Source organism: Gossypium arboreum, chromosome 5, assembly GCF_025698485.1.
Source record: "Gossypium arboreum isolate Shixiya-1 chromosome 5, ASM2569848v2, whole genome shotgun sequence".
Classification (NCBI taxonomy): domain Eukaryota; kingdom Viridiplantae; phylum Streptophyta; class Magnoliopsida; order Malvales; family Malvaceae; genus Gossypium; species Gossypium arboreum.
Window position 1 is genome coordinate 57,684,067 of NC_069074.1, and position 13,274 is coordinate 57,697,340.

Sequence of the window (13,274 nt, forward strand, 5' to 3'; positions counted from 1 at the left end):
AAGTAATTTAATTATTCTTAGGGTTTTCATGCATAGCATAGCCATTTACATACGACCAGAAACACTTACCGCGTTTTCTTACCGAATTGGGCCCGTTGGCCCACTATCCCGACTTTGGCCCATTAAGCCCAAAAACATCGAAATGCACAGAATCGTGCACTCTATAGTCTTATCACTTTAATCTACCATATACATCAACTATTAATCTCACGAGCATTCGCACACTTGCATGTTCTCAAAATACCGGCTTTTCGGCATTTTGGCTTTTCGGCTTTTGCCGATCCAGTCTATAAGAGGGCGTCAGTTACAGACCTATTTGCGATGATGCTGATGAGATCCACACACGTACTACCTACAATTGAATTACTAACACGTTAATCTAACTTATCGAAAACGAACTATGTAATAACCCCTTACCACATTCGGCCAAAAGCACCTTAGGCACTAGCGATCCTACCTTTGCCGAAGTTAGCGACTATGTCCAGATCCAGTCGTTCGACTTGGCCAAGCCTTCGATCAGCAGCCTTTAGATCATACTATTACCAAAATAAAACAATTATAACAACCCTTAGAGCTACAAGCCCAAATCGACAGCCCCCTAACCTTTAGGGGTTTTGGCTATTCTAAAACCCGAAATAAAGATTTAGTTCTGAAAACTTACCACCGGTTCCTTCAGTCAATGATTCCAATTAACTCCTACTCAATTCTGATGCAGATCTAACCCCTCAAATGATAACAAAAGTCGAGCCGTTAGTGATCTTAAAATTCGGCTATGACCCTATGGCTATGCGTTTTCGGCTTTTTTGTAACAGTGAAGAAAAGATGAGGTTTTGTAGTGGCTTTGTCGACAGAAACTTGGGGTTCAGAGGACAAGAGAATCGATCAAGAAAATGAGGGAGAATAAGAGGGTTTTTCCTAGAAGAAAATAGCACAAAAGAAATCAGGCCTTCGGGATTTCGGGTTTTTTTAGGCAATCGACTATAGGCTTAAAACAATAGTAAGAAAGTTGTGTTGGGTAAAGTGGTGGAAGGATTCGGCTATGGAGAAAAGAAGAGGAGAAAGTAGATGGAGAGAAAAAGAAAAAAAGAGAAGAGGAGGAAGGATGGTCAGAAAAATGGCACAACTTACCCCTAATGCCGAACTTATACTGGCACTTAACCTAGCCGAAATTGCCCACCTAAAGCACTCCTTGGCCTGCCAACTCTTGCTCCTCAAAAGTCCACCATTCGACCAACACTGTTCTCCCTAATCAGCTCCTAAATCCTCTCCCTTATCAGCTCCTAAATCCTCTCCTGACAGACTTTCACTTTAGTTCCACTGCTTACCTTTTCTGTACATAAAAATTAATATCACTAATTTGCTTACCTTGCGACTCGAACCTTAGCTCTCCTTGGTCATCCACACGCCACCTCTAAAGCCCCCCAAGTGGTGTCACATGCTAACTTACCACAGGCTTCCTTGTGTTTTATTTTACCCAGTTAATACTTAAAAGCCTAGTTAACCAGAACCCCTTTTCTTATGGAACTAGAATTATCTAAAATTATCGAGTTTTAACTTACGCTTGGGCCTTATAGAGGCCCACTAACATAATTAAACTTACACCCACGCAAACAGAACACAGAACTTTTAAATTCGCCAACATACACAGAATTCCAAAAAATTGGGGCGTTACACTAGACTTTTAAAAATATTGTAAATTAGTCCTCGGGCTAGCTAGATTAAGCTACAACAATTCCAAAAACATAGAAATCATTAAAAATGGAACAAAAATGCACTTACATGCACAAGAGAGATATGTCTGAATGTTGAAGCTAAAAAATGGTGGTGTTTCTTCTTTAGAATTTCGGGAAAAAGAAGTTGAACAAAAAGAATTTGGTTTTGTTTTACTTATTTTGATTTTTAATTATGAAATTACTTACATAAACCCCTTTACTAATTAATTTTTTAGCTATTTAATCCCTTTGACTTATATAACTCAACTTGTAACACCCCAAACCCGGCCCAAACGTTATGGCCAGACTGACGTGTCACATGGACTTACGACTCAGTATGCATTCGCTGGTTTAAGTGATTAGGGTGGTCTTTGTAAAAACAGCGGTTGAATGAAAAACCAGTTTATCAATCTTTAGGCTATCCATTTGTTGTGCTTGTTGAGTCTTGAAAACGTTCATTAATTTGAAAACTGCGCAGCCTAACACTAGCAGTTTCGTCATAGTATAAATATAATCAGAAAATAAAACCATAGCGGAAAAAGGAAATTTAAATAGTGGCCTGATTACAACTTAAAACCCAAAATTAAATCAGAATATAAAAATAATAAAAATAAACTAACTTAAAAAAACCAACTTTATAGATGATGCCACTCCGAATCCCTCACAGCTCCAAGCCCACTATGGTTGGGGATTTCCTGCAGAGATGACAATAAGAGGTTAGTTCGATAAACTCAGTGTGTAACATAACCCAACCATAGCCCAAACAGATCAAACCTCAGAGTCAGACTTATCTGGGCGTTGGCCTAGTACAGAAATCAGAATGAAACCCATAGGCCTATAGCAGATACAGAACAAATATATCATGAATGTAGAAATCCCAACCCAGAGCCATCCATAACACCCCCGTACCAGTCTTACACCATGTGGGGAGACCACTCGACCCACCCAACCGCTACACACCACAGAAATTACAGCGAGGCTGCTAGATATTGTGACGAAGTCACCAGATATAGATATTGTGGCTAGGCCACCAGAACAGATATATATATATGTGGCGAAGACACGGATGCAGCAAAGGTCGCGGATATTGTGACGAAGTCACGGTATCGTATATATGTGGCGAGGCCACCAGATTGCGGCGAGGCTACCGTAACGCTTCCTCCATCAATATAAACCCATGTCCCATGCAATGAAATAATATGTCATGGCATACGATCGTGAAATGTAACATCATGCTTTTCAGAAAAAAATAACCCTAAGGGCAAAATCGTAATTTTGCATGCATAATGGTATTTCAGTAATTATTACCTATTGCTAAGGTTTCATGCTTATTCTAACGTTTACCAAGTAATCAGAATTACTTACCTCGTCTTTTTACCAAAGTGGGCTTGTTGGCCCATTGGCCCATTTTTGGCCCATTAAGCCCAAAAATACCGTTGTGCACGAAAATGCACACTCTGCACTCTAATAATCCAAATGCAACATATTCATTAACAACTGTCTCACGGGCGCTCGGACGCTCGCGAGTTCACAAAATACCAATGTTTTGATATTTCAACTTTTACCGATTCAGTCTAAGGGAGGGTGTCGTTTACACACCTGGTTGATGACAATTGATGACGGTATCTCCCACGCGATAATCCTACAATCGATCACTAACACATTAGACTTACGAATTAACGATAACTAACATAAATCCACGTCAACTAACCCAATCATTACACAAGTTAGTCATTTACGCACGAGGGGCAAAATAGTCATTTTACCCTCCAAGGGTAAATCGGTAGTCCTACCTTACAGGGGTATTTTAGTATTTCTACCCTAAAAGGGTATTTCGGTAATTCTTCCCTACAGGGGTATTTCAGTAATTCTACCCTATAGGGGTATTTCGGTAATTTTACCTTATAGGGGTATTTCAGTAATTCTACTCTACAGGGGTATTTCAGTAATTCTACCCTATAGGGGTATTTCGGTAATTCTACCTTATAGGGAATTTTAGTAATTCTACCCTACAAGGGTATTTCGGTAATTCTACCTTATAGGGGTATTTTAGTAATGCTAGCCTACAGATATGAGATTCACATAGTCCAACCCAATATTTACTACACAATCAAACAACTTATCCAATTGGGCCCGTAGGTCTATTGGGCCCACATGGCCCCTTTCGGCCCATCGCGGCCCGAAGTAGCCATCCTACAACTAGAGTAGTGAGAAATACACACCTGTTAGGAGACTGCAGTTAATCCGCACTCCAAACACTATTAGCTGACGCCCAACCCAAACGAGCACGTCACAAAGCGAAAGGGATCAGCCAAGAAGGGTATGCCTACTCTCCTCATGGTTTGCTCTATTTAAAGCCAGCTCTCCATCTACTCTTATGTTAGCTTCCCGATGTGGGATCCCTCCATCACCAGAGTTTAAAAACAATACTAACTCTTTCCGTCCCAACATAGCAAAATAATCAACCTTTGCGTGCCAAGGGATTCGAACCAAAGTCCTCTCACATGCCAACTCACGCCATCACCACTAGGCCATCAACTCATTTGTGTCATAAATCCAACACATTAAACTTTAAAGCGCACCTACTTGCTTCCAGATTTATTGAAAAGAAAAACCAAACTATATTGCAAGAGCCAAGACTTGAACCTTGGATCCCTTACTTCCTCTATGGCATCACTTCCTTGTCCCCTAAGTGGCACCACCTTGCCACTACACCACAGTCCTTTTTGTGTCATCTTTTACCCATTTACTTTTAAAAGCCTAAATGCCAATTGCATCACCTGTTCATAAAATTAAAATTCTGAAGACTATCACGGATTTAACTTAAGTTTGGGCCTTCCAAAGGCCCACTAACCTACTAAAATATATATTTTAACCAACCAGAACACACACAAATTTTAAAAATCACAGAAACACAGAAAACCCAAAAATTGGGGCGTTACAACTCTACCGTCCTTGAAGAAATTTCGTCCTCGAATTTTTACCTAAATGAAATAGATTATGATATTGTTGACTCATCGCCACTTCTGTCTCCCAAGTAGCTTCATCTCTGCCATGATTACGCCACAGCATCTTTACTAGCGGAATTGATTTCCTCCTCAAAATCTTAACATCTCGATCCAAAATCTGCACAGGCTCTTCCTCAAAAGTCAAGTCTGTTTGGACCTCGATCTCTGCAACCGCCACAACATGAGTAGGGCCAGAACGATACCACCTTAACATGGAGACGTGGAAGACATCATGAATCCTATTCAACTCTGGAGGTAGCTCCAACTGATAAGCCACTAGACCCACTCGCTTAAGAATCCGATAAGGCCCAATGAATCGTGGACTTAACTTGCCTTTCCTCCCAAACCTTAATATTTTCTTCCAAGGCAAAACCTTCAAGAAGACCATATCACCCACAGAGTACTCAATTTCCTTGCACTTCAAATCTGCATATGACTTCTGTCTATCAGATGCTTCCTTCAACCGGTCTCTAATCAACTTGACCTTATCCTCAGTATCTGCCACCAACTCAGGTCCAAGAACCTATCGTTCACCCAACTCGGTCCAACAACTAGGTGTACGACATCTTCGCCCATACAGTGCCTCATAAGGAGCCATTCGAATACTTGCCTGATAACTGTTGTTGTATGCAAACTCTGCCAACGGTAAGTAATCCTTCACACTACCTCAAAAGTCGATAACGCATCCCCTCAACATGTCTTCCAGAATCTGAATAACCATTTTCGACTGACCATCAGTCTGAGGATGAAAGGCTGTACTAAAGTTCAACTGCGTACCCAACGCCTCATGTAACTTTTTCCAAAACCGAGATGTGAATCTAGGATCTCGATTAGAAATAATCGACACTGGTGTAACACCCCAAACCCGAGACCGTCGCCGGAGTCGAACACGAGGTGTCAACAGACTTCAAACCACTTATTGAGAAGTTCCAGACAAGCTGCCAATCTGTGTGCTAGTCGCTTCAAAAATCATAACTTGAGTTTTACAACTCGAAAATCAGCTTTGTAATTGTTTTCTGAAACTAGATTCATATTTCCATCTACATATTTTTTTCTAGAATTTTTGGTCAAGCCAATTAGTACAGTTTATTAGTTAAACTCTCCCATGTTACAGGGGCCGACTACACTGACCTTCATGCGTTACAACTCGAATAACTCCCTGTGCAGGACTTCAATGCTGGTGCCGTTTGTTTCTATAGAAACTAGACTCAAGGAGGAATTTATAAATATATGGTATGACTCCTAATTATTTCTGGTTAATTTATAATGAATTTTCAAAGTCGGAACAGGGAATCCAGAAACCGTTCTGGCCCTGTTTCACTAAAACCCAAATATCTCTTAACATACAACTCATATAACCGTTTCGTTTCCTCCATATGAAAATAGATTCATCAAGGTTCATTTACATAATTTATTCACTATTTAATTCCATTCCTACTATTTTTAGTGATTTTTCACATCCACGTCACTGTTGCTGCCAGCATCATTTTCTAGGGTAGACTTTCTCTAACACATAGTTTCTATGATTCAACCACCCCTTTTTCATATATGGTCCAAAATATAAGCATGATGACCCATTCTAATGGCTGGTCATTGCCAAACACTTCCATGCCTCTTAATGAGCATATACATACCAAAAGATTATAACATTATGCTCAAAACATTTATAAGCCATTTTCGCATGGCTATTCAAAATTTTACATACCAAGTTCAAACAAAACATAATAGCCTATACATGCGAAATGTTTTCTTAAACCATCTAAGAAGAAGATACCAAAAGTCGCTAGACGGTGTGATGACTTCGATGACAGTCCCGAGCACGCAAAATGGATCAAGAACCTAAATAAACAACAAATAAGCACACCAAATGAGTACATAACTCAGTAAGTCGTAAGCACTACTCTACCATCAACAATAACAATCATAAGTGAATAATCAAATAATACAAAATAGATGTTTCCAGCCATAACAAACTATACTGCAATTTCTAAAATTTTTGGTTCGATCTCATGCCAAATCCTTCAACCAAATCAAACGCCAAGTCAGCCCAATCGATTTGGATCCGTTTCCTCAAGTTGGAACAACAATGCACTAGATAATTTTATGCATACCGTACAATCCCAATTTCGATATTTAGTTAGTAACTCAATCACTTACCTCGCTCATGCACAATTTATTTCCACAACCGAATGTGGCACACATAGTGCTTATTATGTTCGCACACATAGAGCTATAGCAAATCGCACACATAGTGCTATAGCAAATCGCACACATAGTGCTATAGTAAATCGCACACATAGTGCCATAGTAAATCGCACACATAGTGCCATAGTAAATCGCACACATAGTGCCATAGTGAATCGCACACATAGTGCCATAGTAAATCGCACACATAGTGCCATAGTGAATCGCACACATAGTGCATTTGAGATAGCCTCATGCCTCAACCCTCCAATCGGCACACATAGTGCCACATAGTCTTTGCACACATTGTGCCTTATGTCAATTCATCATGGTAAAGCAATTTACTAAATTCAAATTGTACATATAATCATATTAATAAATAGGAGAATCACTCCAAAAATATCTATCCAAGGAGTTCTCACAACAAGTGCTTAAAGACTTACCTTGTGTTGAGTATAACGGTTCCGACCGGCTACTCGATGTCCTTGGCTTTGCCCTTGCTTGTTTCTCCTTCTTTAACTTCTCGGGCTTAATAGATAAATAAACTAGTTTAATCATCTTGCTATACATTTATAGTTCAATTACACATGCATATGTATATTTGTAGATTCGGCAACCCCTCTTACTAATCACTCATTTAGTCGATTATACACATGATTAAAGGTAACATCATGAATGGGCATACTTATATATATATATATATACATACCCGATTGTGCACAAAAAAATTTGACTCAACCTCACCTATGTACTCCCTTTGATGGCGAATATGTATATATGTATAGTGTCATCTATAACATCATCTAAACACCTAAATTCTTCTAATGCACACTTGACCAACCTTTTTTTTCCAATCTAGCATAGCTTCACCTCCAACAAAATGACTAACATCTTCACTTTCATGCTAACATAACAAGCAACTTAGTTCATCCACACAACTAACATGTCAATAGCATCAAGGTATCTACTAATTTTTTTTGTCAAATCCCAACTCTCCAACAACCCCAAATCCCACCATGGGTTAGATAGAATTCAAACTAACAACCAACAATACACATGAATTTAAAGGAATAACTCCAACATACCTCAACTTGGATACTAGTATGGCCGACTTCTCCAAAGCTTTTCTCTTTTCCTTTCACTTGGTTTTTCGCTAAGAGGTAGCAAGGATGAACACCTTTTTTTTTGTTCATTTTCCTATCATTAATCTTTATTTCCTCTATTTTAATATCTTACCAACATTAAATAATTATAACAACATGATCTTGGAAAGATGAAGCCATGCTTGGTCGGCCACTCAACTTAGTTTGGGGCATTTTGACATGCAAACCCAACTTTTCATAATTCCATACTATTTGGTCCTCACTTATTTACCTATCAAATTTTCTAAGTCTCTCAACTAAATCCTTTCGAGCAAGATTCACATTCCTAAGATAAAAATTGAATCACCAAATTTTTATACTAGTACTACCACACATATAAGGTATGCAAATAAAATTTTAACTAAATTTTATGACTCGGTTTTGTGGTCCCAAACCACATCCCGACTAGGGTCAAATTAGGGCTGTTACAATTCTCCCCACTTACTTAAATTTTCGTCCCGAAAATCTTACCGGTAAATAAGTTTGGGTAATGCTCTTTCATAGAGTTCTCGGGTTCCCAAGTAGCTTCTTCCATCCCGTGTCCGAGCCATAACACTTTTACTAATGGAACCCTTTTGTTTCGCAACTCCTTCATTTCACGAGCTAGGATACGAATCGGTTCTTCTTCATAACTCATATTGGCTTGAATCTCAACCTCGATGGACTAATTACGGGACGGATCAGATCTATAGCGTCAAAGCATCGAAACATGAAAGACGTCGTGAACCTTTTCAAGTTCGGGGGCAAAATCGACGACACGCGAATCGGACCGACTCGTTCGGATATCTCATATGGCCCGATGAACCTCGGACTCAATTTGCCCTTGCGCCCAAATCTGAGTATCTTTTTCCAAGGCGAAACTTTAAGAAACACTTTATCTCCCACCTGATACTCAATGTCTTTTCGTTTCAGATCCGCGCACGACTTTCGACGATCGGAGGCTATTTTGATTTTCACGGATTACTCTTACTTTCTGCTCAAAGATCTTTAATCAAATCCACTCAAAATTTTGCTCTCACCGAGCTCTATCCAAAACAATGGTGTACGGCATTTACGCTCGCATAAGGCCTCGTAAGGCGCCATCTTAATACTTGATTGGAAACTATTGTTGTAAGTTTAATTCAATCAAAGGTAAATACCGTTCCCATGAACCACCGAACTCGAGGATGCAACATCTCAACATATCCTCAAGTATCTGAATTATTCGCTCGGATTGACCATCGGTTTGGGGGTGAAAGGCGGTGCTGAAATGCAACTTGGTACCCAAAGCTTCTTGCAATTTCTTCCAAAATCGCGAGGTGAACCTCGGATCTCTATCCGACACAATATAAATCGGTACCCCGTGTAATCTCACAATCGAGAAACGTACAATTCAGCTAATTTATCCAATGAAAATCCAGACGCATTGTGGATAAAGTGAGCCGACTTAGTCAGTCTATCAACAACAACCCAAATCGCATCCTTCTTACTAGCTGACAACGGCAGCCCGGACACAAAGTCCATTGTGACTCGATCCCATTTCCACTCGGGTATCATGATCGGTTGAAGTAACCCTGAAGGCACTTGATGTTCCGCTTTCACTTGTTGACATATTAAACATCTCGAAACAAAGTCGGAGATGTCTCGTTTCATACCATGCCACCAAAACCGACGTTTCAAATCGTTGTACATCTTCGTACTCCCCGGGTGGATTGCCATTCGGCTACAATGGGCTTCATTCAGAATTATTGAAATAAGTTCCGAATTCTTTGGAACACACAGACGACTTCTGAACCTCAAACAATCGTCATCATCAATTTGAAACTCTGATTCCTTGTTCAGAACACACTCAGCCCGTTTTGCAAGCAACTCCTCATCAACTTTCTGAGCTTCCCAAATTTGATGAGCCAACAATGGTTTGGCCTTTAATTCGCTACTAACACATTGTCGGGTAGGATAGACAAGTGTACATTCATCGTCAGAAGCAACGGTGATTTCCGCTTAAGGCATCCGCAACCACATTAGCCTTTCCGGGTGATAATCAATGACGAGCTCATAATCTTTTAACAACTCGAGCCATCATCTTTGTCGCAGATTTAAGTCTCTTTGAGTCATCAAATATTTGAGACTTTTGTGATCCGAATACATGGCACTTCTCACCAAATAAGTAATGTCGCCATATTTTTAAGGCGTAATACGATGGCCGCCAATTCGAGATCATGGGTTGGATAATTTTTCTCATGTGGCTTTAATTGTCTCGACGAATAGGCCACAACTCGACCTTCTTGCATCAATACGCAACCTAACCCAAGTAGGGAGGCATCACTATAGATGACAAACTCTTTGCCGATTCGGTCAGTACTAGAACCGGAGCTTTAGTCAAATGAGTTTTCAATTGGTCGAAACTTTTCTCGACACTTTTCCGTCCATTCAAACTTGACATCTTTTCAAGCGCTTTTGTCATGGGTGTGGCTATCATCGAGAATCCTTTTACAAACCGTCGGTAGTAACCGCAAGTCCCAAAAGCTCGAACCTCGGTAATATTTCTTGGAGGCTTCCAGCTAAGTATGGCTGAAATTTTGCTCGGTCGACTCGAATACCCGGCGAGATACCACATGACCCAAGAAACTAACCTCTCTTAACCGTAATTCACACTTGTTGAACTTAGCATATAACCGCTTATCCCGTAAAATTTGCAACACTAATCTCGTGTGTTCGATGTGTTCGTTCTCATTTTGTGAATAGACCAAAATGTCATCAATGAAGACAACTACGAACCGATCCAGATATGGTGCGAAGATCCGATTCATCAAATCCATAAATACCGCAGGGCATTAGTAAGCCCAAACGGCATCACTAGGAACTCGAGTGACCATATCTCGCTCAAGGCGTCTTGGGTATGTCCGAATCTCGAATTCAAGAATCGATAATAGCCCGATCTCGGATCTATTTTCAAAACACCGAGGTTCTTCAGTTGATCGAACAAATCATCGATACGTGTAACGGATATTTGTTCTTTATCGTCGCTTTATTGTCGACGATAGTCGATGCACAAACCTCATGGTTCCATCCTTCTTTTCACAAACAACACCGGCGCGCCTTCTGTATGTAAAAACTCAAGCGAGCAAATCCTCTATCCACCAATTCTTGCAACCGAGCTTTCAACTCCTTTAATTCCGTTGGTGCCATACGATACGGAGCTATCAAAATTGAGTGGTACCAGTACCAATTCGATGCTAAACTCTATTTCCGAACAGTGGCAAACCCGCAATTCTTCGTGGAAAACATCCGGGTATTCACAAACCACCGCACAGATTCGGGTTTCTTTTTCGACTCCTTGTCATCGAAAGCACATACGCAAGGTACGCTTGCACTTTTCTTACATATTTCGGGCCAACATTGCGATATTACGGTGGCAACCCTTTAAGTCCGTAGACTCAACCCGAATTATCTCGTTATTCGCGCACCTCGGATCCATAGTCTTGCCTTTGCAATTTACAACCGATCGTGCATGGTCAACCAATCCAACCCAAGAATAACGTCGAATTCGCCGAACGGCAAAAGCATCAAGTCCGCCGGAAAACAAGAACCTCAAACACTAGGGACTTTTCTTACACACTTTGTTGACAAGCACGTAATGACCCAAGGGTTTGACACCAATTACAAACTCAAGAGACTCAATAGGCAAAGTCTTATGGATGCTAAGGTTTCAGATATATAAGAATGAGTAGAACCGGGTCAATCAAAGCAATCACATTAGTATCGAAAAGAGTGAAAGTACCGGTGATAACGTCGGGGAGGATGCCTCCTCTCGCGCTGGATGGCATATGCTCTAGCAGAGCGCTGGTCTCGGATCGAACAGCCAGACAAGAGCCCCTCTCGACTACCACCCCTACCTCCTGAAATTCTTGGTGGTCTACCTCTAGCTGTCATTCCACTAGGTCTCGTGACCTTGCATCCTATTCTTCTCATCAAGCTCGTGCAATCTCTAATGAGGTGGTCCTTCAACCGCATCCGTAATAAGCCTTATTGGTAGACTTACCCCAAAATTCACCTATGTGTCTTCTCCCACATTGGGAGCATTGTGTTTCTCTTGATGGTTATTGCCCACACTAGCTACCAAGTAGCTCGGAGTCAAATCAATGGTCGTGGTCTAATGGAAATCCCCGCATCGTCCTCGATCTATTGGTGTCCTCCCCGAATTTCTTTACTGCCGAGAACGGAGCTTTACCCGTCGATCTTTTGCGATAGTCTCTAGCTTCAAATTCAGCCTTCTTCTTCTCCTTTCCAAGTTCCTCCACCTTGCGTGGCTCGCTCAACTAGTGTTACTAATTCTTTTATCTCCAAAATACCCACTAGTAGTCTTAGATCTTCATTCAATCCTTCTTCAAACCTCTTGCACATAGCAACCTCATCAGCCACACACTCCGGGCATACCGATCGAGTCTTACTTAACTCATGTTCAGATTCAGATCTTGTCATGCGGCCTTGCTTGAGTTCCGTGAATTCCTTACGCTTTTGATCGATGAACTGTTGACTAATATATTTCTTTCAAACTCCGCTTGAAAGAAATCCCAAGTAACTCGCTCGTTTGGGACTATAGAAATCAAGGTCCTCCACCAATAGTAGGTGAGTCCGCAACAAGGATATAGCACACTTTAGACATTCATCGGTGTGCATGACAATTCATCAAACACCAATGGTGTTGTCAAGCGTAACTCGGCCTTTCGGCAAGATCATCGAATTACGGCCTCGAACTCTTCAGCCCGCGCTTCCTAATCAAATCTACGGTGGCTTACTCGGCCTCACGTGGTCGAGAATCGATGGCATTACGGGCTCTTGGGGTGGATTATTCAAATTCGGAATTGTTGGACAGCCGGATTGGTTCGGGCATATTGCGCGACCCACTCATTCATCATGGTAAAGAAGGCTTGTTTAGCCCCTCACCTTGATTATTCGCAGATGATCGAGGTTCAACAGCGGCGTCCCTTGTGCAGGAGCAGCCGCTACACTTTCAACGTCATCCGCCAAGGTTCTCTCTACATCGGATCCATTTACTAATCAAAACAACAAAAAACATTTTAACCGTCAAGTCATCACACATTTAAACATTAACATTAAGGCATGTATAGCTAGACTCATACGTGCCATGGTAGTCCTAGAACCGACTAAACCATGGCTCGATACCAATAAAATTGTAACACCCGAACCCGAGACCGTCGCCGAGTCGAACACGAGGTGTCAATGCA